Source organism: Mus musculus, chromosome 10 (assembly GCF_000001635.26).
Source record: "Mus musculus strain C57BL/6J chromosome 10, GRCm38.p6 C57BL/6J".
Taxonomy (NCBI): Eukaryota; Metazoa; Chordata; class Mammalia; order Rodentia; family Muridae; genus Mus; species Mus musculus.
Genome location: NC_000076.6, coordinates 66,435,816 through 66,455,100, shown reverse-complemented (window position 1 = coordinate 66,455,100; position 19,285 = coordinate 66,435,816). Strand labels below are relative to the sequence as shown.

At 40.9% G+C, this 19,285-nt stretch overlaps 1 long non-coding RNA gene across 1 annotated transcript in view; it reads left to right on the top strand.

The window, feature by feature from the left end:
- Gm40677 overlaps positions 1-19,285 on the top strand; it is a 219,229-nt gene that overhangs the window by 57,412 nt on the left and 142,532 nt on the right. Inside the window, exon 2 of the long non-coding RNA XR_871771.1 lies at positions 10,878-10,977. This is a non-coding gene — a long non-coding RNA (predicted gene, 40677). The remainder of the gene's footprint in view (positions 1-10,877; positions 10,978-19,285) is intronic.

The window sequence follows — 19,285 nt, the reverse complement described above, 5'->3', positions numbered from 1 at the left end:
TATGTCAAAGGCATGGGATTGAAGAGGGGCGAGATGGAGAATACATTTTTTATATAGTTCTATATTGATGAACCATTGCAATGAATGTGTACTGTTTTTTAAATAAATGAAACAAATAAGTAAGTGAAAAGCAGAAGCTGTACCAAAAGCCCCAGACGTAATTTTTATTTCATACAAATGAGTCTTTCAAGACCTCATTTGAGTTCGATTTCTTAAAGTATGAGAATGTGAACAGGCAGGACCATTAGGTAATCAGTCCCCCTGTTAGGAATGTTTAATCTCACACACGTGAGGCGTTTGGGTGATGGCAGAATAAGACACAATGGCTTTTGTCTTGTGTTATCACATCCCACAGAAAGGAAAAAAAAGTTGTCTCCAGTAGTTTGTCCTTTCAATTTGGCAGTAGTGACGTATGTGTACTAATGAGGGCAGTTGGTTCCAGAATGGGGGATTTGTTCTCATGACCCTACCAACTAGGTACAAAACCCAAATACATGAGCAGCAAGGAAATGGAAATCTAAGTGTAACCATGGAGAACAACAGCCGTTTGTGTGGCCAAAACAACATTGTCAGTCGTCCAAATATCACAGTTAAGCATATTTCGGTGACAGAAAGACTTTAAGCAGAAATACTACAGTTTCTCAGAGATGACATCTGCATTAATCATTGTTTATTTTGAGGATAGTCTGACCTTCAGTACATAGTAGGTGTGCAAAGCACTTCAGCAAAAAACAAATTGATCTGACATTTTTTAAGATAACAGATGTTGAATACACCTCCCTATATATTTTTTATGTTATTTCATGAACTAAATATGCAGTAACATTGTCATGTGATGGGAACATTTCTTTTTAGGAGGGCAATATGCTATATACAGAGTGGCAAGGAAAAATTTCTTAGGATGTGTCTTGTCTAATAGAAGGATCTAGTTTTTAGAGAGTAATAAGATGTTCCTAATTTAAGTACTGTTACCATGTGTATGTGCATTTGTGGGTGTGTATGGATGTGTGTGCACATGTGTGTGTGTGTTTGTGTGTGTATGAAGACTGGAAGGACATCATTCTTCAAGGACCAAACACTTTGTTTTTTAAAACAAGCCTCTCACTGGTCTGGGGGCTTTCCAGAAATGCTACAGTGTGCTCAGTGAGCCCCTTCCCAGGAGCTTACTGTCTCACTGGAAGCTGCCTATCTCTGCTTTCCATGTGCTAGGATTACAAGTGTGTCATTATGTCCAGTTCTTTTATGTAGGTCTGGGGATGGGACTCAGATTCTTATCATTCCAAGGCAAGTCCTCTCTACAGCCTCACTGAGAACACCATCATGTTTTACTTCCCAGAGTAGAAATGGACAAGTTTTAGAACATTTTAATTTCTATCTACAAAGCACATTGCTTTTTGTTTGTTGTTTAGTTCATGTAGGGAGTAATTAATGTTTCTTGACATGTGTCTGTATAAGTTTGTGAACAATGACCTTTGTAAGGAAATTATCCTGATGATATGAATTGGGGCTGAGGGAGAGTTGGCTTCAATCAGGCTGGAATCAGACTGTTTGAAGTGGTTTGTAGGAGGCACAGTGTGGAAGGCTACAGACTAGTGCATGTGTACCAACGACCTCAACCATCAGGAACCAACCCCTCCAGGGCCTAATATGGGGAAACTGGTCCTGTGGCAACAAGCTCCGATGCTATGCTGAAGAGAGACTTCTGTGGAGGTAAGAGACAAGTACTAATTTGATCCCATATGCTGAGCCAGCTCTGACTTACTAGTCAGAGATTAAATGACCACCCATAAAGAACACATTTATACCCTCCAACTCAGGAAAGATAGAATTGGCTTCTGCACACTACTTTATTTCTTCAAAGATCTCGCTAGATGAAAGCAATTTAAATATTATTTTTAGAAATGCTACCCCCAGGTGATTAGAAATAGACAACTGCAAAGCCTTTTGAGATAAGGATGGGTTGCTTGGAGCATCTGAGAGAATGTGATGTCAGGCAAGCTGGCAGATTCTGAGGACCCGTCCTGCCTGTCTATGACCCCTTTCTCCCTCAGATGACAGCTGACAATCGCTATATTTTGTCCCCAACATCTGTTCAACCCTTACATCTGATTTTTGTCCTCATCACTTTGACAAGAGCTTTATCTTGGTAGAACAAATAATCACCTGGCTGTTAAGTCCTTCATTTTCCTGACTATTATAAAAACTACTCGATATTGCTCAATGAATGCCTCAAATGCTCTGTTCTTCATGGCTTCTACAAACTGGGACAATAGTTGTTATAGCATTTTAAAATCCCAAACCATGGTTTCTATTCTGCTTTTAACCATTTAGTTCCTGGATAAAAGACATACACAACTTTTATATTTACAATAAGCCTTAATCAGCACAAGAGCTGGGTAAATATCTGTCTTTTATGCTATTAGAATCTACTTTTCTATCGATAACCCTGAGTTATTACTTACTATGTTTCAGATGTGCTGTTCTTAACTCCAGATGGCCAGCCCAAGAGCCAGGTTTTAATGACTTATCTAACCTATGGCAGCTTCCTTCTCCATTTACCTTCTTCTCGCCATCATGGTTCTTCTCTGATCCTAAACCCTGCCTATATCTCTTCTGTCCAGTTAGTGGCCTAGCATCTTTATTCACCGATCAGAAATAGTTTGGGGGCAAAGTCACATGGCATCATTTGGGTCTATGTGCAGACTCTCTTGTCTGTGGGGCAACCAGGTCTTGGGAGTCTGCAGTTAGCATTAAACTACATAGCAAAACAAACCTCAACAAACATTAACCTCTTAGTCTAGTCTTTTTCAAGTTCTTTCTCTTTCTCTCTTCACTCCATGGGTTCCCCCATAAAAGTGGTCCCTGACTCTGGGACGTGCTAGAGACAAGTGTGAGGTAGTGGTAGAGAATATGTATTCAGTTAGAGAGGTTCAGAGTTTTCAAATTATGGTTTGGAAGTGGGAGCAGGGGAGGGGAAAAGGAAGAGGAGGGCAAAAGTGATAGGGGAACAAAAGGGAAGGGGAGATCAGGGGAAAGAACAGACAATCATCCAATATTTTTGCCACATTGCCAGGGTTTGGCAGCAATGGCTCTGTTACTTTTTAGGTAAAGTGCTGTCTCTCAGACTGGCTGTATCTTAGAGCTGAGTATGCCTCCTAGATGCAAATGGTCCAAAAGTTTTTTCTTGTTATTGTTATTTTTTTTTAACTGCAACTTTCAATGAGGTCCTTAAACTTCTTCATTTAACACTCTATCAGGATAATGGTAACTCTGGGTTAGTAGAAAAACCTACTAGGATAGACTGACTGAAAGTCGACCTGACTTGCCTTCGCAGAAGAAACTGGTCCTCAGGAGCATTTTTGATTTTTTAGGATATTTAATGACTTTGATTTTTAAGCCCCATGTAGCATAAGAGAACATTTTTCTGACGTTGACTAATTTAAGTTTGGCATGAAAATGTCCTCCACATAGTGTAGAACAGTCCTGTAGAGCATGGAAGAACACTCCAGGGATCTGGAGAAATGTTTTGTTGGTAATATTGAAATGATTTTGAAGTTCAATGTTTTGGTGCATTTTTGAGTCTATGGAATGTTTACAACAATTTTATACAGAATTCTTACTCATTCCATTAGATCCTTGCATTTTATTTTATTTTATTTTATTTTATTGTGGTATTAGGGATTGAACCCAGGGCCTCATGAATGCTAGCTCAGTACTGTCCTACTAAGTTGTCTCAGCCCCCATCAGATTCCTTAACGGTTAACATTTTGTAGTATTTGAACTCTCTCTTTTCTTTATACATTCATAGACTTATATATACATAGGTATGAAGGTATGAATTTTTGTTATAAAAACATTTATTTTATATTGGTAGCTTGAGATTTATTTTGGCTGGAGGATTGATACAACAAAAATAGGCCTATGCCATGTACTGGGGCTTTTAGATTTGTTTTTCCAGGAAGATCATTTGTTAACACTCCATCACCATCAACCCTAAATATTACATACGTCTATGAATGGAAGCATTTTCATACATAACCTACTGGAAAGACAATATAAGAAATCCAGGTCATTATGTAACCTAACTCTTTATCTAGGCTTCATCAGTGATCTCAAAAGCTTTTTAAGCTTCTTTCTAGTTTTTGCCTTCCTGACCTTGGTGTTATGGAGATGCACAGGATAATGCTGTGAAGGATGCCCTTTGGTTGCAGTTTTCCAGCCTTTGCCTGATACGCTTTGTCTGCCATGAATATAATTTAAGGGGTGTCATGTCCTTGCTGACTGATATTAGGAGCTACACAGTGCTTGTTTTAATATCAGTGATGTTATTAACTTTGATCATTTGTTATTAACTTTGATCACTTAGCTAAAGGGTTGTGTGGATGCTGAGTTTCTTCACAGTAAACTGCTTCCATCTGTAATTAACCATTTAAAAGCTGGGTGGGTATGAAAACATTTGCCTATGTTCCAAACTGAGACACTAGGATGCAGAGGAGGGGATCCCGGGCAGACTGGATATTAGAGTGTCTGAACTGGCGAGTTCTGTGTTCAAACCATTCCTCAGTAAGTAAAGCAGAGAGTGGTAGAGGAAGGTTTCCAGCATGAACTTTCAGTATTCAGACTCATATTCACACATGTATGCCTACATAAGTGACAGAACACAAAACTACAGACACAGACAGACATACAGACACCCACAGACACACACACACACACACACCACACATACACACACACCAGACATACACAAAGAAAGAAACACAAAGAGGTCACTGCATCCTGTCTTTTCTTCATTCACCTGGAAGTCTTCTTTTGTAATGGTCTAAGCAAGTCACATCTATAAAATTCAGACACTCTTCTTCCCACCTAGAAAACGGCAGCAGTGGAAGCAGACAGAGATGGCGTTAATGTTTATCAAGTGCTATTAGTACGATGAGGACTTGGCACAGCACACGTTATTGGTTATTGTCCCTTCAGAAGTGTTCTGTCATTAATTTTACAGGGGAAGGTGAGGGATAGTCCCAGGATTGGAAAAGGTTAAATAGTTAACCCTAGCAGGCAAATGGCAATGCCAGCATTTAACTGAGGATTTTGATTCCAGAGCCCATGACCTCTGAAATGCGATCTTGCCTGATTTCTCCCCCCAAATAAATCATCTTCCATTAGATTTATTTTAAACATGTGCCAGACAGAGAACAATAAAAAGTCACACACATGGGACCCAAAACCATGCCAGGCAGCTAGGTATGGTAGAGCAGATTGAGACCCGGAGACTCGCTGGGTACATACCTGAAGCTTAGGTAACTTCCCACCTCCTGCCATATTCCTGGCCTGGAACACATGCCACAGTCCTCACATAAAGAAATGTGTCCTATGGTTATGTAGGCCCCAATCAGAGTTCTCCATTGTAATGAGGTACTTAGAGGCCTTGAGGGCTTAGCCAATCCCTTCCCAGACATTCCTCCCTGCAAAAGGTATTTAATCTCAGGTCTACCCTGAGAAGTGGGTATGGTATGTTATGCATCCATTTTCCACCGTGAACAACCAATAAACTGTTTAGAAACATGGACTGTCTTTTTTATCAAGATCTACCATGGGGAGCCATGGAGAAGGCATTCAACTATGGAGCTGCAGCTTAGTTCTCCTGTAGAGGCCTCTCTGTGCTCCCAGCCACAACCACCACCAAACCTGCCTTTGTCAAGATAAGGACAATCATCCCACCTGGGACAAGCTGGAGGCCCCCTTTTATCCCCCAGGCCCCTGACTAGGTACTGGTCACCAACTTGGTTCTCTGCTCTGCTCTTCTGCAACTTCCAGTGGAGCCTGGATGTCCAAGAGTCAGAGAACCCCACAGCCCTGGCCTTGTTGCAAGCCCAGATATCCTGAACCAGCTTCGGCTTTTCCACACCTTAGACTGTGCTTTCCTAGCCCTGCAGTGTTGTCTCAGTGCTTCCCTACAACATGGCCCACCCCAATGGTAGCATGGGAAAAGTGCAGTCAAATTTCCCATGTCCTGCCTCCCTAAGAGGCTGTGGTCAACAGCAGCACAGACATGGACTAGCACATACACTAGTGATCAGGGAATGAAGCCAGGTTTAAACTTCTTTGGGCCCATTTACCATATCCTGCCAGCCTTTCTGATTCTCCAGACCAGCTTTGATGTCTCCGCTAGATTAATCATTGTTTGTTAATGGTGCTTGGTTCCTTAACCTTGCACCATTGCTGTGGAAGAGCTATTATTATGCATTTTGTATGTTTAACAGCATCTCTAGCTTCCACCCACTTCTGTCTAGTTATGCCAAGGAAAGATGTCCCCAGCCATGTCCCGAGCCAATGCTCATCAGGGGCATCCTCTTCCCGTGTTGAGACATCACTGAATAATTGGTGTCTGTGCTTGCTGAGCTACCCAGCACCATTGGCAACTGAGCAGCTCTGACTTAAGTGGGTGCCGTTATGATCCTAAGGAAGTCACAGCCACTCTGAGCCTGATTTCCTTTGCAACTAAATGAACTCTGTTTTCTGGATCCAATACACATTCCTAGTGCATACTGAACTAAGAGAGCAATTCAAAAGTTTTAGTGCTCTCCTTCAGCTGTTTGGAAAGCCCTTTGGGCACTAAACTAAAACAAAACTCACAAATGCATTATAGGAGAGCCAGGCAGGGAGCTAACAGGGAGTTGGCTTATGAAAGATATCAAACTATAGAGAGATCCACAGAAAGTGAAGCACAGCACTGATTAGAAGAGTCTGAGTCCCACTTTAGAATGCACTCGAGTCTGGGTCATGTCTGGCCTATGGATGGGGGCTTAAGAATTTTGAAGTAAAAATGATGTCTAAGATCTATTTCAGCTGCAGAATGCCTTCTTCCTGTGAGCTCAAATATTCTTTGGTGCTTTCTCCTAAAAAAAAAAATCTCCTTAATGTTTAGGGACCTAATGTGAAAAGGTCTTAAAAGTTAATACATTAATAATTCTAGCAGTGACATTAAATCATGATGTCACATGTATTTTGTTTTGATCAGCCAAAGTTCTTGCTGTGGTCCTAAGAGCATTTTATTAGTACCTAGATGAGAATTATAGATATACATTTAGTTCACACTTCTCATTACAAAGCTGCTTTTTGTGGCAGATAGAGACCATTACAGAGATCCACTCTAGTCAAATTGCAGAGAGCAGTGATTGTGGGGGTGCTCGTTCCCAACTGACACACCTACAGTTAAACTCCTGAATCCAAGACTAGAGAACATCAGAAGAAGTGACAGAAGGGCTGTACGAGCCATCAGACCTTGGACTTTGTTGGGAGATTTTTTTTCTAGTTATGACAACCAAGCCACAACCATGGAATATGAACAACAGGCTGCTAAAGTGAGGTCAGAGTAAGTACAACAGTTGACATTCCAATGTAGATGGGGAAAATCTCACACCTACATGAACATCTACCAGCAGTTTCCAATTGTGGAGAGAGGAAGAATGGCTATTTGCCAGGGAGGAGTTCTTTGATTGGTTACCCAATACCAACTGTGAGTCCAAGAGAGATTTACATGCAGGCAACCCTGAATAGATTCATTAGCTCATAGTTACACATTTATTCATTGAGGTGTGTGTGTGCCACAACAATAGTTAAAAGTAGGCCGTTAATTTGGAGGCATCTTGGGAAGAGTAGGAGAGAAGAAAGAGAGTGAGAAGTGGTGTAATTATATTTTAATTAATTTTTAAAAAGACCTGTGAATAAAATCGAGTGGTGCCTGTGTGCATCCAGTTATCCCAGCAATTGAAGTTTATTTAGTGCTCATTCTTTGCCTCTTTATCTGTGTCGTTTGCTGCTTGTTGCTAAATGCTGGGGACATCACGGTACATCCAAAAGAGCTCATTTCAATTTCATGAACACAGTCTAATTTTTGCCACCAGCCAAGTCGTGTCCTGTTTGCATCTGGTGAAAAGGGGCAAGAGAAGAGAAACTGTAACTCCTGTGCACAAACCTTCAGGTGAACTCCCGACTGTGTCAAGATGGGAATGCAAGAGTTAACTTCAGAAAGCACTTACAATCTGATATGGCAAATTTCTCTCTGTTAAAAAAAAAAAAAAAGGACAATATCCCGAGGCAAGCAATTATCTGCTGAAATGAAAACAGAAAGACAAGCCACAGGATAACAGCAGAAACCTCAAAGAACAGAAAAATTTATCAGCGGTAATTTTAAAATAAAATACAGAAAATTAATCTCAAGCTTCTTCTAAGAGGTTTTAAAATTTTTTTTTTTCAATTTATTTGTCTCTTTGGTAAACATTCAGCCAGTCTGAGTTGTGGGCAATTTCACCAGTGATGCAGAAAACAAGGAGCCCTATCTTTTGCTCTACAATTATCAGGGAAATTTGAGAGAGACCCAGAATGGAAGCCTAGTGTGTTTATGCTGAAGCACAGGAACACTCAGTGACCATCCTTTCTAAACACTAAAACCCTAAGATGATAAAGGCAATAATGCGATGGCTAACCGTAGGTAATTGCCATAAATTGGAGTTGCACACCTGTGTAGCCAGAATAATTACTCTGGGGACTTTATTGCTATCAATTTTGAATCCAAGGGAGGATGCCCACGAGGCCAATTTTTCCTGTATAAGAACAGTGCCTGGTAACCAGGATTAGTAACTACTGACGGGTGTAGGATAAGGCCAGAGAAAAATGGAGAATGCTGCTCCATTCAGAAGTTCATTGAACTTTAGCAGGCCTCTTAGAGATCATCTATGTCAATGTCCTGGTTCCTTCCTGAGGTCCTCTCTGCTTCTTTTGTTTGCTTCTCACTGGGGACCAGTTGCCTCTTAGATGGGTTTGCACTTGGAGTTAAGAACCTAGTTGGCTACTGATACCTATCTGGCATTCATGACAAATGTCCTGGACCCTTCCACTGTGCGCTGTCTGACTGGATCATTATCCAGCGCTGAAAGGAATGAACCCAGAGAGGCACCGGAAAGATGTCAGTCTTTCTGGGAGATGCTGCATCTAAAATGAACTATCATATACCAAATAAAACTTGAATACGTTTTATTTTATTTTGTGTTTTATTGCTTATTTTATTTATTTACATTCCAAATGTTATCCCCCTTGCAGGTTTCCCCTCTGTAACCCCCTATCCCACACCCCTCTTCTCTTGCTTCTATGAGGGTGTTCTCCCACCCACTTGCCTGCTCCTGCCTCACCACCCTAGCATTCTCCTACTTTGGGCCATCAAGCCTTCACAGGATTAAGGGACTCCCCTCCTATTGATGCCAGATAAGGCCATCCTCTGTTACATTTGAAGCTGGAGCTTTGGGTCCCTCTATGTGTACTCTTTGGTTGGTGGTTTAGTCCCTAGGAGTTCTGGGGGTGGGGTGGGGTCTGTTTAGTTGATATTGTTGTTCTTCCTATGGGGTTGCAATCCCCTTCATCTCTTTCAGACCTTCTCCAAACTCCTCCATTAGAGTCCCTGTTTGAGCAAGTTTTAAAATACAAATGTTACTGGGCTTTTGCTCTGGTCCCTCACCACCTTTGTCTTTGTCGTTATGATCTTTGTTGAAAGAATTCAGATGAAGCAGAGTGAAGTGTGGAAGATAGATAAGACAGATTTGAAACACTGAACAGTGTGTGTAGGGGGTGGGGTTGGGGGAGGGGGCAGTGGTCAGAGGGACCAGTGTGTTCAACTAGGCGTTATATGACTTTTTTCTAAAGTCTCTGAAACAGCTTTCTTGAGGGATTTCTTTCTGTGATTGACAGGCCTATTTGTATTAATTCTTTAGGGAGGGGACAATGGTGTATTGTGTTTTACAGAAAGCTGATTGATAGCTAATAATCTTGTGTTTTTTCTGTCAGTTCACCAACCAGGTCTAGAAATTCAAGTTAGATTCCTACTTTGGACCAATAATGACAGTTCTGCAGATTTAGTTCCTGGCTTCTGATTATGAGTAGAGAGGTCTATACTTGATGCCCTTCCAACCAGCTAATATCTGAGCAGCTGCCTAAAGTAGATACACACATACACCCCAACATTAAATCCAAGTACCGTGTCTGGATTGATGCTTAGCAGTCAGGCATGTGCAAGTGTGGCCCTGATCATACTTCACAAACACCTGCCACTAGACCCCATTCTGAGAAAACAAAATATAAGCTCACTCTCTAAAACAAGAGCCGTTTTCAGTGTATGTCCCCCTCAGTTGTTTCTTGTTATTATTTTCAGTATTTTATTAACGAGGCAGGAATTAGGCAGGTAGTGTAGGGACACTGGCTGAAAAATCCCAGAGATGAAAAGTCTTTCTTAGCAGGGCTCTTTTCATTTTGATTCCCAAACCTCAGGCACCACTTGCCGGTAGTTAACAAGGAAAGATGCTCGGGAGCAAATGCGAAAGTCTCCTCATTAGGGATGGAATTAGTTGCATAGGTTTGATGCCTTGTATCGTTTGTGGTCTTTCTGCTCTTTAATATGATAAAGTAATATAACAGATAGACTCATACTTTTGGTTATTTGTTAGAATGGGGGGGAACAAAACTCAAACCAGATGACCCAAGCAACCTCCCCTCAACTCCCCCAGAAAAACACTCACATGTAACCTGGTATTTAATTAGTCAAGTAACTTGAAAATATTGCATCACTATGGGCTGACCTTTTTAGAGTTTTGAAGGTCTCTCCATACAGCAGCGCTGGAGTGGCTTTGGTGGTGGGGCTCACTGGGTTACTTTATATTTAGTGCTACTATTGTCTTTTCTTCTTTTTTTTTACCCCTTTTAAATCGTACGAGATTTGGGCTGACTCAAGCTGCTGCCTCCTTTGGCAGGCTGGTTCCATTGAGACCAGAAACTCATACTCAGAAGTGAAACTCTGTCAGTGTTCAGCTCATTATATTTGCTTACAGGGTCAGCCTTACCTGCGGAGTAAAGCTGGAAGCCACTGATGGTGTGACCCAGGAACAAGAAGGATGCTCCCTCTGCTAGAGTCAGCAAGAACACAGACTGGTGAGACTTGGTTAAAAATTACACTGCGGGCTGGGGAGATGGCTCTGTGGATAAAGAATTTGTTGGGCAAAAGTGAGTGAGGACTTTAGTTCACAACTCCACACCCCGTGTGAAAGCCAGAGACATAGTATGAACATATGTAACCTCAGCACTCCCATGGGGACATGGGAGGAACGATCAGGAGAGTCTCCAGATGCTCAAAGGCCAAGGAGCCTGTAGCAGGAGGATGGAGGCAGAGAGTATAGGGAGAGAGAGGACTGGAATTGGTAGAACAAAGAGACCTGTCTCAAATAAATTGGAAAGAGGGCTGCAGAGATGGGTCAGTGTACTGAGATGCTTTCAGAGATCCTGAGTTCAATTCTCAGCAGCCACGTGGTGGCTCACAACCACCTATAATAGGATCCAATGCCCTCTTCTGCTGTATCTGAAGACAGTGATAATGTACTTGAATATATAAAATCAGTAAGTAAATCTTTAAAAAAAACCATAAATAAATTAGAAAGGCAAAGAATCAACACTGGAGGATACCCTCTGACTTCTGACTTCTCCACATGTTGTGACACATTGGTGCCCACATTCACACATACACACACACACACACACACACACACACACACACAGAGAGAGAGAGAGAGAGAGAGAGAGAGAGAGAGAGGGCAACTCCAAAATTTAGTTTCTTCACCTTAAAGAGGAGCTAAATCTTTAATTTTAAGATCATTTGATGAGATCCTAAAACTTTGTGTTTAGGGTCATTTCTCATACTTCATGAAATTTTATGTAGAATGGGTGAGTAATGAAGACTAATGATCGAAGACATGTAAGTACCATGACTCCTGATATGTGGTCAGCCTTGCCGGTCGAGGTGGGCGAGACACAGCTCTGAAGTCTTCTGGAAGTATCTCTCAGTAAGTCTCAGCGGTCTTTTACTTATCTCTGTGAATTCACTGACACATTCTTTCAACTCAGTGGCAGTGCATAGGATCCAGGTGTGATGTTACTACCCAAAGGGCAGGGCAGTTCAATGCTTGCCACTTTGGTAATACTTCAGTAAGTGGTAAGAAAGAGAGAGGCTCCAGGGGGCCACAGAGGTGGCCTTTGGTGTGGGAAGGTTAGAAAGAGGTTGAAATCTACCTCTTACAATAGGCCAATGTCAGAAGTCCAGAGAACATTTTTGGGGCTGTAAAGAGCTATGTGATGGCAAAGTGGGTGCTATACAGAGGCAGAATTTTGCATTGCTTCTTGAAGAATTCCCCTAATCTCTTAGGGATCTTAAGAGAGGTTAATGGTGCCCTTGTCCTTACTGCAGAAAAGAATTTCAGGATGAGCCCGTATGAAGCAGAGTTAGACCATATTAAGAGACATTTAAGAATAGATGTTCATATTGCTAACCAGTACTCACCAGAACTATGTATCTAGTTGCATATGTAGCAGAGGATGGCCTAGTTGTCCATCAATGGGAGGAGAGCCCTTGGTCCTACGAAGATCATATGCCCCAGTACAGGGGAATGCCAGGGCCAGGAAGCGGGAGTGGGTGAGTTGGGGAGTAGGGCGTGGGGAGGGTATAGAGGACTTTATTGATAGCATTCAAAATGTAAATGAATAAAATATCTAATAAAAAATTTTAAAAAATTAAAATTAAAAAAAAGAATAGATGTTAACCATCAGAGCTGTGACGGTTAGTTTGTCAATGTGTTACAATCTAGGAAAAATGTCTCAATGAGAGACTGTGAGATCAGATAGGCCTATGGGAACATATGTGAGAGATTGTCTTAATTGTTCTAATTGATGTGGGAAGATTCAGCCACTGTGGGTGGCTCCATTCCCTAGGTGTGAGTCCATGATTGTGAAGGCAGAAAACAGTATAGGTCATATATGATGTATTCATTCTCTTGACTTCTCTGGAACTGTCAGCTAAAATAAACTCATTCTCCCCAGTCTGACTTTGGCCAGGGAATTTTAGCACAGCAGTAGAAATGGAAACAGGACAAGCATTAAGAAGAGGGAAGGAGGAAGCCATATTTAAGAGCGTGAGTATAGACTTCTCTAGGAAGAGTTGTGTTTATTTAGCTGTTCAGTGGTTCTTCTCTATTTTTCCATTTTTGGTGTCAATAATTAATATCACAGGGTGTCTGTGGAGGTGCCTTGGGTGGGTCTATAATCTGGTAAGTTAAAACCAGGAGCCAGAAGGGTTGGACAGAAGATGATGGACAGGTCCTTTAACTGGTGAGGGGCCTTGAGAAGTACAGGTTTCCAGTGGAGAAGGGAGAAATGTCTTAAGCAAATGTTGTTAATTGTGTTAGAACTCTTGATTCTCAGCTGGAGAGATGCTTCAGACAGGATGGAGTAAGACACTGTTTCCCTTACCATAATCTCTAGTTTCCCATCATTCCATCTTCCTTCAGAATGACATAAGTTAACCATTAGCCCTCAGGACTGGAGTTAGTTAAGGGTTTTGAGTATCAGTTGCCTCTGTAACTGTGGCTTATGAGGTCCCTGAAAAAAAAAATGGCCTTGCAATGTAGAACAGACTAAGCTCACTATGATGATTTGTGTATGCTCAGATCAGGGAGTGGTACTATTAGAAGGTGTGGCTCTGTTAGAGTAGGTGTGTCATTGTGGGTGTGGGCTTTAAGACCCTCATGCTAGCTGCCTGGAGGTCAGTATTCTTCTAGCAGCCTTCAGATGAAGATGTAGAACTCTCAGCTCTATCTGCACTATCCCTTCCTGCATGCTGCCATGTTCCTGCCTTGATGATAATGGACTGAACCTCTGTACCTCTAAGCCAGCCCAATAGAAATGTTCTTATAAGAGATGCCTTGGCCGAGATGTTTGTTCACAGCAGTAACACCCTAACTAAGACATTCACTGAAACAAGTGATAGCTTTTGCTGGGAGAAGGAGCCAGCTACCAGCTAAGTTAGCCATACCAGCTCTGTCCATGAATTTGCTGTTTCTCAGTGTCCAGAAACCAGATCCATTATTTTATCTGATTTCCATTATAGTCTCTAAACTAGACCTCATTCCCCTGCTTCAGGTAAAATCAGCCACAATTACCTTCTTTGTGAATAGAAATTAAAGGTGTTCCTCTGTGTTTCTCTTCACAGAGTTAAAAATTGATCTGAGCTTTTCAGCCTCAGTAACCTATGGCCTTCAGACAATGGCCTCATTAGGAAATGATTTGGATTCATGCAGAGATCTTGTGCATGAGGCTCATTTCAGTGGTGACTCCAGATGTGAACCTACATTTACTGGTGGTTGGAGAAAGAAAACAAACAGACACCCCCAAATCATAATTAAGAACCACAGGAAACAGGCTGGTGATATCCAATTATAAAATGTTGGATATCTAGATTAATTGGGTTGACAGGTGAGCAGTCTGTCTTGATTGTATTAATTGTTGTTCAATCAATATGATACATATACGCATACACACACATATATACATATATTACATCCTATTAACTAAAACATGTGCTATGTGAGCATTTGTCTATATGTCTGTGTTATGTACACACATATGTGCAGCAGAATTTCATTTTAATTGTGAGTGTCTCAGGGGAGAGCCTGTGTTGTTCTTGAGTACAGTACCCTGAGTATAATCTTGGCACATAAATACCAAAGGATGAATAGTTGTAGATTTAATTAAACATGTCCTACTTTATGAGTAGTTAATGAGAGTGAACATACAGAATAGTGAATGTGCCTGATAACATCCTAAGTAATATATGCATAGATGCCCGTATATAAAGGCATATATATGCAAATGCATTTTAGTCGCTAAGGAAATGCTTTTAAGCTGAAGCAGTTACTATCATCTTTTGCTGTCAAAGGATTTAAAGCACAGAGAGATCATGTGATCTGATTAAGGTTGCAGGGTCACCTGCAAGGTGTGTGTGTGTGGGAATTTTAGATTTCGGCTGCTTTCATAACATGGCAACGGAGAATTTAATGCTAGAGAAATGCTGAATTGGTCTGAAGGGGACTCTTGCAGCAATCAAAGCCAGTCAATTTATGAGACTCCACATGAAGAAGAATTAGCTTCGGGCTGTCTATTACTTTCCCTTGTGAAAACATGTAGATGTCAGATATGGTTCAATTTAAAATATGACCTATGGGTCAGGCACAAAATTCACAGTAGTGGCCCTGGGGTGGTGCTTCAAAAGTAGGCACTCAGCTTCCTCCGTAGCAGCTGAGACCAAGGTAGAGGCAGACAGCGAGGTAGCTAAGTCTGGAGGCTTGCAGATGATGACCATGAGTGCTGGGAACTTTGCTAAGTGACCCGTGTCCTGCGTGCCATTTAATTGCCTGCCACAATACCAAGAGGTCAATGCATTTAACTCTTCTTAAATGAGGAAACTGACACTTAGAGGAGTTAAGAAACCAGATGAAATTAATTTGCAGAGTTAGTAATATAGCTAGGACTTAAATGTAGTTCTTTGTTTTATCTGATTTTAAAGCTCAAGTTCTCTGTCTCTGTCTGTCTGTCTCTGTCTCTGTCTCTCTGTCTCTCTGTCTCTGTCTCTCTCTCTCTGTCTCTGTCTCTCTCTCTCTCTCATACATATTGAAGTTACAGGGCTGCAGTTCCATTTGGCACATTTTGTTAGAGTTTTGGGAGGAGTGGACAATATGAGGGAAGTTAAGTGTGGAACAAGACTTGATAGACACAATTCCTCTACAATCCTATGTTTGCCTCAGTTGTCACTTTAAGGTAGTCAAAGAGAATATATTGTTCAATTCCCAGAGTTTGAAAGGGCTTCTATACTTAATTCTAATTTAAAAATCAAGAAAGGACTGGCTTGCTATATTTTCACATTGTCACCTGTATTCTCAATTGCGTGGTCCCTCCAGTTCCAAATTCATGAGAGTTCGATAATGCCTTCCCTACATGTTCTGCAGTATTCTTTTACCACTTAAAAACCTGGTGATGGGAACAGTAAGATAGTTTGGTGGGCAAATGTACTTACTTGCCATAAAGCCTGACAGCCTGAGTTCAATCCCCAGGACCCAGTCACAAGTTGTCACCAGACCTCCATATGTGTGCTGTGGTATGTGGGCACATATATCCATAAACAAACAAACAAACAAACAAACAAACGTAAACTTTTACTTAAAACTACAATTTAAAATCAGGTAACTGCCATAAAAATGAAATAATTAAAATTAATATGCAAATATCACTCACTAATTAGAGTTAAATATTTTGAATCATGAATTTAGCTTTCTCTTGCTCCTCATTTTCTTTGCTTTCATTTTTCTATGCTAAAGGAGGGCCTACTCAAAGAATAGCTTTCTACGTCTCACAGCCTCACATCATTAAATGTTACGAGCAAACATGTATAGTGTTTATATGGTGTGAAAAAGTACCATCTAGGTGTCATGTTTCTTTTCATCTAAGTATTTAATCGGCTAGCCTATTTGTGAGGAGCTAAAAACTGGGGGACCACATTATTGTTCGGGTTGCGTGATGATGGGGCCTACACAGAACTCACCTTCAGAATCTTTGACTAGGTACACTCCCCACCCACCACATACTAGTATCACAAACAAGTATAAAGGAAAACAAACACAGGGTCTGGAGAGGGGGTTCAGTGGTTATAGGCATGCATACATGTACACGCACACGTGTATGCATGCACATGCACACACACATGAGAAAAATAAATAAAACAAATCTTTTAAAATACATCTGTCAAAGCCTGTATTTACACTAGTTACAATTAGTGGACCCAACAACATATGCCTCTAAAACTCTTTATTCTCCAAATGTGTTTACAAATGTAAGAGTCTATACTTTTTCTGCCTGTCACCATGTCATCTTTGCTCCTTAGCTTTTTGAAAGAGAAGTAGAAACAGAGTATTTCTCTGTCTCATATCCTCAGCCATTGACTAATGAGTTGCAACCTGGCTTTGATCCCATTCATTCTCCTGACAAGGTCATGGGTGGACTTTTAGCTGGTGAAGCCCAATGGCATGCTCTTCTTGTCTTTCCGATGTTCTTCAGAGCTTAACAATGTTTCTTTGCCCCTACCAGGCACCCCCTCCCTTGGTATGGGCACTGCCCAGCCCTCATCTGGCTGCTTGATGGTCATCTCATTTATGGAAGTCAGTCAGCTTGGCCTCTCCCCTTACAACTTGATGATGCTGGAGATTCTATTCCGGCCATTTTCCTGCCCCTGCATTCACATGGTCTTTTCCTCTCACCCTCTCCCTTATCAGTTCTAAATTATGTACGTATTCTTATGCCTCATCTGGGAGCATTCTGTTAGATTACAGACCTCTCTGGCTAGTCAGAGAAAAATAAAAACTATAACCCGATTCATGCATCCATTCTCTTACTACTGTTTTGGTATATTTAACAAAATCATAAATCTATCAAGTACAAACTCATCCTTCTGTCCCCCAATGTACTACTCATTTCTCATTTTCTAGATGAGCGGTTCTCAACCTTCCTGATGCTACAATGACCCTGTAATAGAGTTCCTCATGTTGTGGCAACCCCCCCCCCCCCCGCCCAATCACAGAGTTATTTTATTGCTTCATAAATGTAATTTTGCTACTGTTATAAATTGTAATGTTTTTTTGTTTTGTTTGTTTGTTTGTTTTGGAGATAGAGGTTTGCCAAAGGGATCACAACCCACAGGTTGAGAACCATTGCTCTATTTAATGTTTGGAAGTGCCATCCTCCTAATCAAATAAATGTAAAACCTTGGTGAGTCATTTAATCTGTATGTGGAATCTTGGCCTGTGGTTGTTTGGTTTTCTTAGGTGTTGATAATCTATACCCAGGGCTGAGGTTTCTCCACAGACTAACACTCCAGTTCCAGCATGCATAGTAATCACCCTGGGACCTTGTTAAACTACACATTTTGATGAGTTAGGTCTGTGCTGTAGCCCAAGATCTGCATTTTTGAAAGGGTTCCATGTAATAGTAGATGATGTGGTTTGTGATTAAACTTTGAATATTAAAACTGTCAAAGGCTTACCTGCTGCTTTAACATATTATTTGGCAGAACATCTGAAACATTCAAAGGCAGAATATAGGTTCTTTCATCTATTTAGATCCATTTAGATCTTCACCTTTTACATAAATTAGAGATGAACCTAGCTTGACTGTTGTATGTAACATACACTATATTTCCCCCTTCTTTTCAATAAATTTATTTATTTATTTATCTATTTATCTATCTATCTATCTATCTATCTATCTATCTATCTATCTATCTATCTATCTATTTATTTATTCCTGTTTGGACTTTGGGACTTTGGCACAGCATGTTTTGATTTCATTTGTCTTTCCTTTCAACTCCTTCCAGCTTCCATCCCTAATGGGGACATATATACCTCAACCCCTCTCTAAAGCACGAGGAAAGAGTGTGGGAGCCAGAGGCAATGGATGACTACAAGGAAACATTTGGAAGCAGAAAGGCCATTGTGTGTGTGAACTCAGAGAGGCTGTGCTAGCACACACACAAAACCTATGTAAGCCCAAGCTGGCCTACATTTCATCATCCAATTTTTCCTACCTAGCTGTGGAGCTATTGGCAAGTGTTGTATGCTATGTTTGCATTAGCAATGAACAAGGAGTTAGGATTTTAAGCACTGTTGAAGGTAGCAAGTTATCCCAAATGCAGAAAGAGCCTTCACATCTTGTCTTCATGTTCATCTTCAACCTCTGCTCACTTCTTGTCTTTGTGTTCACTCTCTGTGAACATGAAGTTCCTTATATCATCTCAGCTCACAGGGCTCTGTATTCTCATGCATGCTACGACCCTATTTATAACACTGTTCTTCATGCCCCTGCTCAGACTACAGAGCATCTTTTTTTCTTCCTTATTTACATGGTCCTATGATTTCCTTTATTACATCTACCAAACCCTCCTATAGTCTATAGCTTTGTTAGTTTTCAGTTCACCTGTGGCTACCCTTCAAAGCATCACTTAGGCTTTAGTACTTAATGTGGTGTCTGGCAAACTTAGGAAATCAATAACTTTCTGTGCAGTGAGTTGTAGTCATTGTTGAAATCAGTTTGCATATTTATCAACCTCTGGTATGTGGTGCATTGTTAGATTTTTTTTTATGCATGATCTGGACAGACTAGTTAGCAAAATTAGAGTCAATAAGGATTACATCTGAATAGGGAAATATAATTTGCATCATAGTTTATCCCTCAATGGCACATAGATCATGAACTCCAACTTCCTTATTGATTTCAGTTCTCAATTGGAGTTTTCCTAGTGAACAGTCTATTGCAAAAACATCGTAAGATCTTTGGGATTTCCAAAGAAAAGAGACTTTAAAAGATCATCAAC